This window comes from Staurois parvus, unplaced genomic scaffold (genome assembly GCF_062004578.1).
Source record: "Staurois parvus isolate SC_StPar_1 unplaced genomic scaffold, SC_StPar_1.0 ptg000152l, whole genome shotgun sequence".
Taxonomy (NCBI): domain Eukaryota; kingdom Metazoa; phylum Chordata; class Amphibia; order Anura; family Ranidae; genus Staurois; species Staurois parvus.
Window position 1 is genome coordinate 2,954,716 of NW_028317948.1, and position 12,020 is coordinate 2,966,735.

Genomic DNA, 12,020 nt, shown 5'->3' on the forward strand with positions numbered 1-12,020 from the left:
GTTGATCACTGCCATAAGTCGCTGATCGCTGCCATTATTAGTATAAACATTTTTTAAAATCCAGTATCTTTCCCGCCATTTGTAAACGCTATAACGTTCACGTAAACCAATTAATTTACACGTATTGGGATTTTTTTAGCAAAGACATGTCGCAGAATACATTTTGACCGAAATTTATGATGAAATTTGATTTTTAAATTTTTTTACTGGACATGTTTTATAGCAAAAAGTCCAAAATATGATTTTTTTTCTCAAAATTGTGAGCCTTTTTTTTATAGCGCAAAAAATAAAAAACGCACAGGCAATCAAATACCACCGAAAGAAAGCTCAATTTGTGGCAAAAAAAGGACGTCAATTGAATTTGGGTGCAGTGTTGCATGACCGCGCAATTGTCAGGTAAAGTACCGTAGCGACGTAACACAAACCGCTTCTGTAACCGCTTCCTGACCGCCCTATAGCAGAAATACTGCTACAGGGCGTCATGGGTGCGCAAAATCACATATATATACGTGATTCGCACTCCTGCGGTGTTCAGATAGCGTCAGATTGGCCGTCAGTACACCAGTCATCACATTTAACCCCTTGATTGCCAGGAACACGCTCATACACAATAAACCTCCATTACAATATCGTTGATCAGATCAGCACTATACCAGCGTTCACATTAGTATAGTGTCCCCAAAAATGTAGCGTTAGCGGGATCAGCCCCAGCACGTGCCAGCACCTGCGTTTAGCCCCTACGCTTCCCCCCCCTTCTCCCCCAGCAAGTGCAGGGTCAGTAGGTCACTGTCACTTGATTCATTGCACACAAAACCGCAGTGTTCGCAGAGTTAGGCCTGATCTCTGTTAGCGCTTGTCAGTAAATTTTGATGACTCTCATACGCAGCAGAGTGCCAGTACTAGTGCCACGCTTCCTTTTGGTGAACTGGCGAGTACTAGTGGCCTAGTACATCCTGGTCTTTCACATATCTCTTAGATTGTAAGCTCCCAGGATCAGGCCCTCCTAGCCCTCTTGTATTGAACTGTATTGTTCTGTATTGTCTCCCGTTATATTGTAGCGCTGATCAAACTGTTGGCGCCATAAATCCTGTATAATAATAATAATAATACCAGCACTGCAGTATGACTTGGGGACGTGGTGAGTCCCATAAGTGTAGTACAAGCTGGTGCGGTGGCAAGCACAAGTATTGTCCCACAACCACCAAGATTTTGCACACAGGTCCGTAGAGCCCCTAGTATCCTTCCGGATGTGCTTGCAAATCCCGATTGACAGCCCACAAATACTGCAGCACCCGTACTTCCCCCATTCACTGCCCAACCCATAATTCAGGTGGAAATAGCAAATTTAACTACTCCCCTTGATTTTTGGAGCTGTTTTTCACGGAATATCTGTATGCGTTGATTGTGGATCAAAGCAATTTATATGCACAGCAATTTATCGCCACCAACCCAAATTCAAACTTTGCCAGACCAGTCGCATGGAAACTCATTACGGTTTTTGAATTTACATTTTTTTGGGGCCTAACCCTCAACATGTGCGTTATTAAAAAAATGAATTGCGGTTGTATTGGTCCGCAGACGTGATTCATCATATGCCGTGTTCTTTGCTGCCATGGCCAGGCATAGATATGAGACTATAATGTGTTTTATGCATTTCAATGACAATACACTCTATCATCCTCAGGGTGACCCTGAATTTGACCGGCTCCACAAAATTCAGCCCCTCGCAAATCACCTTAACCAAAACTTTGTCTATACTCCCCAGCAAACATCTGCGTTGATGAGTCCCTCATTCATTTTTCTGGCCGCCTTGCATTCAAACAATTTCTCCCCTGCAAGCGTGCCAGATATGGGGTCAAGATGTAGAAGACCTGTGAGAGGGCAACAGGCTATACTTATGTTTCAGATTTACGAGGGAAAAGATAGTCACAAGGAGCCCCCGGTTGCCCAGACTACATGGGGAGCAGTGGCAAGATAGTGTGGGACTTGGTGTCATCTTTTTTCCATATGGGGTACCACTTATGCGTGGACAATTTTTATTGAAGCGTGCCACTATTTAGACATTTGTACAATCTTGGAACTGGCGCTTGTGGCAAAGTGTGACCTAATGTGTGCCTACCATTAGAAGTGGGAGCATGCAGGGCGGTATATTCTAATGATGGGCATACCACACGCTTTTTCTGGTAGCGATTTCTCTTTTTTTCATTCAGTCCACAGGCTGTATACAAAAAAAAAGAACATAGCATATACAATGAAAAAATGAGATCTGCAAAATACTATAACTTTCACACAAAGCAATCAATATACACTTATTGGGATTTTTTTTACCAAAAACATGTAGCAGAATACATTTTGGCCTAAATTTATGACGAAATTTTAGATTTTTGGATATTTTTTATGACGGAAATGAAAAAATATTGTTTTTTTTTTTCAAAATGTTGGGGATTTTTTGTTTATAGCGCAAAAAATAAAAAGCGCACAGATGATCAAATACCACCGAAAGAAAGCTCTATTTGTGTGAAAGAAAGGACATAAATTTTTTTTGGGTGCAGCTTTGCATGATTGCGCAATTATCAGTTAAACTAGTGCAGTGCTGTATAGCAAAAAATGGGATAAATTACATTATCTATACCATAGTTTGTAGACACTATAACTTTCGCACAAAGCAATCAATATACACTTATTGGGATTTTTTTTACCAAAAACATGTAGCAGAATACATTTTGGCTTAAATTTATGACTAACTTTGAGTTTACGATATATTTTTTATAGCCAAAAATAAAATAAACCGTTTTTTTTCAAAATTTGTGTTTTTTTTTTGTTTATAGAGCAAAAAATAAAAAGCGCACAGGTGATCAATTACCACCAAAAGAAAGCTCTATTTGTGTGAAAAAAAGGACATAAATTTCATTTATGTACAGCATTTCATGACCGCGCAATTGTCAGTTAAACTAATGCAGCGCTGTATAGCAAAAAAAGGCATAAATTGCAGTATTTATACCATAGTTTATAGACGCTATAACTTTCACACAAAGCAATCAATATACACTTATTGGGAATTTTTTGTTTACCAAAAACATGACCAAACAATCAGAAACAGACTTCATGAGGGTGGCCTGAGGGCCCGATGTCCTCTAGTGGGCTCTGTGCTCACTGCCTGGCACCATAGAGCTCGATTGGCATTTGCCACTGAATACCAGAATTGGCAGGCCCACCACTGGCGCCCTGTGCTTTTCACAGATGAGAGCAGATTCACCCTAAGCATATGTGACAGACGTGAAAGGGTCTGGAGAAGCCGTGGAGAATGATATGCTGCCTGTAACATCATTCAGCATAACTGTTTGGGTGGTGGGTCAGTGATGGTCTGGGAAGGAATATCCATGGAGGGACGCACAGACCTCCTGACTGCCTGACTGCCATTAGGTATCAGGATGGAATCCTTGGACTCATTGTCAGACCCTACGCTGGTGCAGTGGGTCCTGGGTCCCTTTTGATGCATGACAATACCTGCCCTCATGTGGCAAGAGTATGCAGGCAGTTCCTGGAGGTTGAATGACCCCCACGCTCGCCTGACCTAAATCCAATAGAACAACTCTGGGATATCATGTTTCGGTCCATCCGACGCCACTAGGTTGCACCTCAGACTGTGCAGGAGCTCAGTGATGCCCTGGTCCAGATCTGGGAGGAAATACCCCAGGAAACCATCTGTCGTCTCATTAGGAGCATTTTTTTTTTTTAGCATTATCTTTTCCCAATATTTTTATTTTGTCTCAGTGTATTAGTATGATAAACTTGTGCATGTGTACATATTTGTAGCACCCCCCTGACCCCTGGAAGCATGGTGGTAACCAGTGATGCCAATCGTCAGTATTTTTACTGGCAGCCAGCAGAAAATGGGCACTTTTCTCTTGCCAGTGTACTGTATGCCAGTGACAGGAAAAGGCTGCCAGTTAAAAATATGGCTATGATGCTTGGCTCGGAACTGCACATGAGCTGGGCATCAGTCACTTTAAGGTGCAAAACAAAAAGCTTACACTAAAACTCCAGGGAGAGAGGAATAGGGCACAGGACACCCATGAACCTGTAGACTAGCAGACTCTACAAAAATAGAACAAAATACCCAAAGTCCTCACAGAAAAAGAACTTTGAAGCCAATATGGCAAACTGTGATAGCAGATCTTGACTGTAAAGCACTTGTTAGATCAGCTCTCTGGGTAAAAGACCCCATACTCCAGTGAGGTCCAAGCTCCACATTCAAGTGTCTTCCACCCTCCCAGACATCTGGAGGTCCTCTATAGCTCCTCAATTCCCAGGCTTGGCCCTGAATCCTGGGTCATCCACTCAGGCAGCAAATGTTTTAGCCGCAAGCACACCCCTCACTCAGGCAGTAGGCCCAGGGGAGAACAGACTCCTCAAGGTCACTCCCTACATATTTATATCCTCTCCCAGCATGCACCAGTGGTCTGGAAACTTCTACTGGTTGGTCAGGTTGAAATAAATATTCATAACTCTGATGAATGCAGCTCTCATGCTATAACCAGGGGCAGTAGTGCCACCTACTGGCAACAGAAGGACACATATAGTAACCAGGGCCCAGGAAAAACCAAAAGATGCTGAGCTATCAATTTAGCTAAGCAGACTGCAGCTTAGCATCACTAAACATAGATAGACACTCCTGCTTAAGACAGGGTGGATACATATATTGGATAATGTTTTATTTTTTTCATTAATTTATATGTATGCATTTTTCCATTTTATTAAGTTTTGAATAGGGTGACAAAGGGTTAGAATCCCTGTCAGGTTTCAATGCTATATGGAGCTCTGTTAGAGGGAATTCCTTCATTTTCAGATGTGGGGACAACCTTTTACCAGACAGGAAGTGAGGGAAAAATCAACAATAAAGAAACGGGTTCTAGCATTCCAGTACATAACGTAAAAGAGAGTTTTCTTAATTTCCTGTCCCGTTCTGTATCTAATAGAGCTCTGAACAGCAGCAGAACCACACAGGGGTTGTAATTTTTCCCTGCTCTCCCCAAAAAAATAACTGAATAAAAAAGATTTGCCTATGGATACACTTTCATTTAAACCTGACATATCTATTATTGTCCCGGATGAACGGGATACAGTTCTCCTTGAATGTTCAATAAAAAATCCAACCTGTAAAGCCTCCCTTGATAAAATATACAAAAATTCTGGATGCAGTAAAGCTTTACAATTGCATCATGCACAATTGATTGGAATCGTTTCCATTGTTCTCCTATGAATACAAAAATGAAAAATAAGCTACAAATACGTAATATGGACCGACTTCTGCAGGTGTGATGTTTTAGATCAGGTGTGTGGCTCCACTCCTCCCCCTGGGGGAGTTCATGTGTATCGCCTATTCTTTTTGATGAGATGTCTCGGGTGAACCAGAGGTTGTTGTTTTTTTATTGTTTGAAGACATGTTTTGGGCTTTGTTCCTTTCCCCCATTTCTATTTACATCTGGTCAGGAATAAATAAGACGTAAAAAGGAAAAAGCAAGATATTGTCAAGAAAGTTTTGGATCTTTGTGATCTCTGCTTTGTTTGATTACCATTTCTGTTATTCTGTTTATTACGGGATCTGCGTAACCACGTTGTTCCATTTATGTGTAATTCTGCTGTTGCAGTGATGTCATTGTGGATTCTGTAAGTACTGTTCCATTTTCTCTATTATCTTGACAATAAAAGATGTTTTATCATAGCATAAACATAAAAAAATATGTAATATAGATAGTGTTTTGTTTTTCGTTTTTCAGTTGTGAGTGCACTTTATACATTGAAAATGTTTCACAAAGTTTCTGACTTGCAGTAGGAAAAAGTTTTTTTTTTTTTTTCTTTTTAATGACTACGCTTATAGATTTTACGTAAGGGAATGGGACAAGTCAAGCCATGTTGTCTCAGTGAAGAAATAAACTACATGAATGAAGGATGCTAACATGGTTATATTTTTCCTTTTGGCCTACAGATTTGCCTCCACAACTTTTGCAAGGACTGGTCAGTATATCCCTTTCAGTTTTTACTACATTTTAATAAAAAGGCTGAAATCTTATGTACTATCTTTTTTTCTAGGATGAACTGATGAGCAGAAAATATTTGATTGGTAAGCTGATATTTCAGATAGTTCATATTCGGTAGCAAGAACTATTCAAACTAATGTTATATTAAAATGAGTCTGTGGTAAGGCAATCAACAACCTCTGATCATTGTAAAAGAATTGAAAGCTTTTTTTTGAAGAGAAAAATTACAAAGTAAAACGAAGAATTTAAAAGTAAAGTAATTAGCACATGTGGTGACCCCAAGAAATGGCAGTGGTTTCCAAGGATCTGGTCTCTTGATTAAAAAAGTCTAACTCTTTTCTAGTTGTGAACACTTGCCACTGGCAGCACTTGGCAGCACTGATTATAAACCTCTGAAATGAAAATTGAACAGAGCATATCCCTCTATAGTGTGTACTTGCTTCAATCCAAAGCACTCAGTGTGATTTCTTTCTTATCTCTCTTCCCTCACTTTCCTCTGCTATTTTTAGGAGTCACCTCTGACAGTCTAGCCACCCTCTACCCCTCCAGCACACAGAAGGTGATTAACCATTTGCCGCTCGCCCTATGGCCGAATGGCGGGCGGCAAATGTCATCAGCGTTCTGGGTGGACGCCATATGGCGTCCTCCCGCACATGCGCAGATTGCGCTCCTGCAGAGCGGTGCAGCGGCGCGATCTGTCACCGGCCGTGTACCTCGGACACGGCCGGTGACAGATCTGAGTATCGGCCCCGTTGCCGGTACCATGTGACCTGCTGTGACCAATCACAGCAGGTCACATGACAGTTGTATACAATGGATGGCTTCATTCATGCCATTTATTGTATACTACTGCCTAGCTGTGAATGGTCACAGCTAATCACATGCACATGTCATGTGATTAGCTGTGGCCAAATCACAGCTAAGCACAGAAAAAAAAAAAAAACCCCTGAATGAATCGATGTCATTCAGGTAAATGCTTGCTTATAGCAAAGTAATTCTTTGCTATAAGCAAATTGTGTAAAAAAAAAAAAATACTGATCACTTCCCTAAAGTAGTACAATGTTACTATGGTAACATTGTACTACTTTGGTCATAGTGAAATATGAAAAAACAATCTTAAAAAAAGAAATATAACTTAATAAAAAATAATTAAAAAAAATTAAAAAAAAAATATATAATTTTTTTTTTTTTTTCATACTGTCACCAGTCAGTGTCCCTGATCACCGCCATGCCAGTTATATAATGATGCTGTACTGCACTGGTGACAGTATGTAAAAAAAAAATAGTGAAACTAATTGTTTTAATTTTTTAATTTTCCGAAAAATTATGACAAAAAAAATACAACTTCAAAAAACTCGCCATGCCTCTTATGAAGTACGTCGGACTGTCTACTTTGCAAAAAGGGGTCATTTGGGGGATATCTGTACTGTTCTGACATTCTTGGACCTCAAGAAATTAGATTGGCTGTCAGTACTTCAGGATTGATCAATATTCAGATCTATACCAGTTAGATATCTATATCTAACTCTATAACTTTCCTACAAACTAAATAATACATCCTAACTTGGGTTATTTTCACCAAAGACATGTAGCAAAATACATCTCGGCCTAAATTTATGAAAAACAATTATTTATTTGCAAACTTTTATAACAGAAACAAAGAAAAACTTTTTTTTTTTTCAAATTTTTTGGTCTTTTTTTGTTAATTTAGCAAAAAATAAAAACCCCAGAGGTGATTAAATACCACCAAAAGAAAGCTCTAGTTGTGTGAAGAAAATGATAAAATTTTAGTTTGGGTACAATGTTGTATGACCGCGCAATTGTCATTCAAAGTGTGAGAGCGCTGAAACCTGAAAACTGGCCTGGGCAGGAAGGTGTAAAATTGCCCGGTATTGAATTGGTTAATAGCCTCAACTCTGCATGTTTTCCTATGTAAGGGGGGGGGGGGGTGTCTTTTCGGTCCACTCAGGTATCAGATTACACTCACCTCCATACTCATCCTATGCAGTGTGTGAGGTCATATCCCTGCCTTGTGTTTTAGAAGGCTGTAAAAGAGAGAGGACTGCAGATAAGCAAGTACATTATTATTTTTATACTGCACAGGATTTATATAGCGCCAAAGTGCAAACTGTTGGTGCTGTATAAATCCTCCACAGCGCAAAAAGATCTTTATGTGCAAAAAGTCAAAAAAAAGTCCCAAAAATAAGAATGTGCTCCAATCCCAGAAAAAGCGCTCAACAAAATCTTCAAAAGGTGCTCACACCATCCGTGATTGACAATCCAATCCCCACTCACCAGATGGAGTGGACTCTTTGCTAGTATGGCTAAAGAGTCAAACAAGCTCTAAAGACGGGGTGTTTCCTCCCCAGATACTGTGGCAGGCGCAGCACCCTTTGGTGCCTTGTGCGCTGTGGCATTAGAAAAATTATGCAATTGCTGTTTCTTTGTTTGATTAGACTGACTTTACTCTGTAATTCCTCCAATGCCGCTCTATGGATGCAGTAGGTTTAAAGAGCACACCGAATACTTTAGTTAATCTTCTTCATATAACTGCTTACAATGGCTTATTTCTTTCATATTACAATGGTTTAATTCGTATTACATTGGGTTGATTCGATAGCTTATCTCGATAGGTTCAATAGATTTGATAAATTCGTTCTGTATATTTCGATAGATTGATAAATTCACTTGGATTTCTAAATTCGTTAGATTACTCTACAGTGACTTGATTCGTAAGTTCGGTGGAACTACAAGTAAACACACACAACAGTTTTTAGACACAGATCTACCTGCACTGTTAAACAATAGAGGAACACACAAGTGCATTAAATACCTATTTGGCCTTCTCTACTTCCATGGAGCTTCTCTGATTGGAACTTTGTCTGTTTCCTCCTCTGTCTGGTGAGCATGTGTGTCTAGAAAATCCTAGCAGGGAGTTTTACACAGGCACAAATGTGAAACTGGCTGGGATTGGTTAAGGCTCTGTACAGTATGAGGCTGTCTGTGATTGGCTCACCTTTAACTAACTCTTAAAGGCATATTTTCCTTTTCTGCTTCTGCTAACACAATGAATATAGAAATGTCATATAACAATCAAAGACATAAATTACAACAATGATTCTGCTTTTGGCTTTAACATATGCACATATATACTATACTGAGGTTATTGGCAGGTTTGGTATACACATATATGTGAACCATATTAACAACCTAGGACTGGTCTTAGCTGGCCAGCTACAGATACATCTGCACTTGATATCCTCCAAAAGCGATTCCCACGTTTAGATGGCAATGTAAAACAAAGAAGAACACAAATAATAGTGCAATACTGTATAAAACTCTTTATTCCTTACCTACTGCCAGTCCACTTCTGCAAAGGAGGAATTTATATGGATTTCTGCTATAACTATGAGCCTCAGAAGCTTATTATAGAAGCGTGAACACAATTTATATCATGTGAGTACATTAAGGGCAGTAATTTTTAGGAATAAAGAGTTTTATACAGTATTGCACTATTTGTGTTCTTTATTTCTTTACATTGCCATCTAAACGTGGGAATCACTTTTGGAGGATATCAAGTGCAGATGTATCTGGGAAGGAAACACCCCATCTTTAGAGCTTGCTTGACTCTTTAGCCATATCAGCAAAGAGTCCAGTCCATCTGGTGTGTGGGGATTGGATTGTCAATCACAAATGATGTGAGCACTTTTTGAAGATTTTGTTGAGCAGTATTTCTGGGATTGGAGCACATTCTTATATTTGGGACTTTTTTTGGACTTTTTGCACATAAAGATCTTTTTGAGCTGTGGAGTGTTTATATTTATATTTGATTGTTTTTTTCCTTTAATGAGCAACGGCATTTAGATTTGGATTATATATTTAATTTTCCTTTGGCGCAGGTTGATTTCATTTATTGCTATATAAATCCTGTATAATAATGTAGGAGGACTTTTTCATCTCTGTGTATAACCTGGGGTTTGTCACTTCATCGGTTAAATGTGAGGGTTTACAACCATTTTAAAGTGGACCTTTCCCCCCCTTTCAACAAAAATCACATCAGCAATATTTTTTAGTTAACCACTTTCCCTCCAGAGTATTTACCCCCCTTCCTGACCAGGCCATTTTTTGGGATATGGCTCTGTGCAGGGGCGGACTGAGCAGTAGGTGGTCCCATGAGATGCCCCTGGTACCTTTTTCATAGGCTTTTTTGAGTTTGGGCAAGGACACAGGGGCCTCATGATCCCCTATTTTTCCCACAAATAGAGTTTTTTTCCAGTAGTATTTGGTCGCCTCTGCATTTTAAATTTTTTTGCGTTACAAACAAAAAAAGACTGACAATTTTGAAAAAAAAAACCCAATATTTTTAAATTTTTGCTATAAAACATCCAGTAAAAAAATAAAAAAAATCAAATTCCGTCATAAATTTAGGCCAAAATGTATTCTGCTACATGTCTTTGCTAAAAAAATCTGAATACATGTAAAATAATTGGTTTACATGAAAGTTATAGTCTACAAATGACGGTATATATACTGGAATTTTTTTTTATACTAGTAATGGCGGATATCAGAAACTTATAGCAGGACTGCAGTGGGCATTCTGACACTGGGGGGGGCAACTGACTAACTGCCACTAACATCCTAATGCCACTAATACAGTGATCAGTGCTATTAAAAAGCACTGACACTGTACTAATGACACTGGGCAGGAAGGGGGTAATAACTTAGGTTGTATGCCCCTTGAGGGTTAGGGACTGATGTGAATGTACAATATTTATATGTGTGAAGCGCTACGTAAATTGACGGCGCTATATAAGTACCTGTAATAATAATCTGGGGGGATCAAAGGATTAACTGTGTGCTGTTTTACTAGGGAAACATGCAACTGTGTATTTCTCTGCTGTGCAGAGAAGTACACAGCAGCATGTTACTGCTGGCAGGAGAGAGACCTGTGTTGTTTACTCACAGGTCTCTTCCCTGTCACTGTCCCTCAGCGATCTTCAGGTGCCAGCGGGGAATCTCTGGTGACCTGGTGATCGATATCTGTAACCACTAATGGCGGTGTGGGCAGGGCGGCGTGCACACAACCCCTACCCGGAAATGCAAAATCACGTATATATACATGGTTTTGTGCAGCCCTGCTGCCCTGTAGCAGTAGTTCTGCTATAGGGTGGTACGGAAGCGGTTAAAACATTTTTTATTGTTTAACTAATGAATGTACAGCAAGTATTTACAATGACTGTTTTTCCATTTCCTGGTTGTGTGAGGCACTGGTGACTGATCCAGGGCCTCACAGCTCTATCCTGGAAAGTTCCTCTCACAGAAGTGATACCCAGAGTTCTAAGCAGAGATACAGAAGTAAAAGGAGTAAAAATTGGGGAGGAAAAGAAAAATAAAGTATGCAAAGTTTAAAATAAAAAGCCTGCAATTATCTGTACATATCTGTTTGTCATTACTAAGCATTTCTTAGGTAATATTCCATTTTAAGTACAAAAGACAGCAAACATTTAGAAATATACTTACATACTAGTAGCCCCAAATGAGTTATTTCTCTCTTCCTACCAGGCAACCGGTAAGCAGGAAACAACCATGATATATCTCTGAAAACAAGGCAATAAGTCCGACTTACTGTTTGGGATTGCTGCCCTGGAATGCCCTGCATACATCACCACTTGTCATCGATAATGGAATTTCTTGTAAAGCAAGAAAAAAAAATATGAAGAATATATTTAAAAATATATATTTTTAAAATATATATATTTTTTAAATATATTTTTCAGATTTTTTTTAACATATAAAAAAGTAATTTTAAAATATATTTTTACATATATTTGTAAATGCATTCCGAAAATGTAGATTTATATTTTTAAAGACATACAGTATACTTGAAATATATTTTTTAAAATATTTTTCATATATTTTGTAATAGAAAGGCATTTTCACATACAGTATATATACAGTGAGGAACAGAAGTATTTGAAC

At 39.0% G+C, this 12,020-nt stretch overlaps 1 long non-coding RNA gene across 1 annotated transcript in view; it reads left to right on the top strand.

Annotated features, from left to right (window-relative positions):
* The window catches only part of LOC149463786 (uncharacterized), a 29,594-nt gene that overhangs the window by 12,711 nt on the left and 4,863 nt on the right, over window positions 1–12,020 (top strand). The window contains exons 2-3 of the long non-coding RNA XR_016312391.1: window positions 5,990–6,018; window positions 6,094–6,124. This is a non-coding gene — a long non-coding RNA (uncharacterized LOC149463786). The remainder of the gene's footprint in view (window positions 1–5,989; window positions 6,019–6,093; window positions 6,125–12,020) is intronic.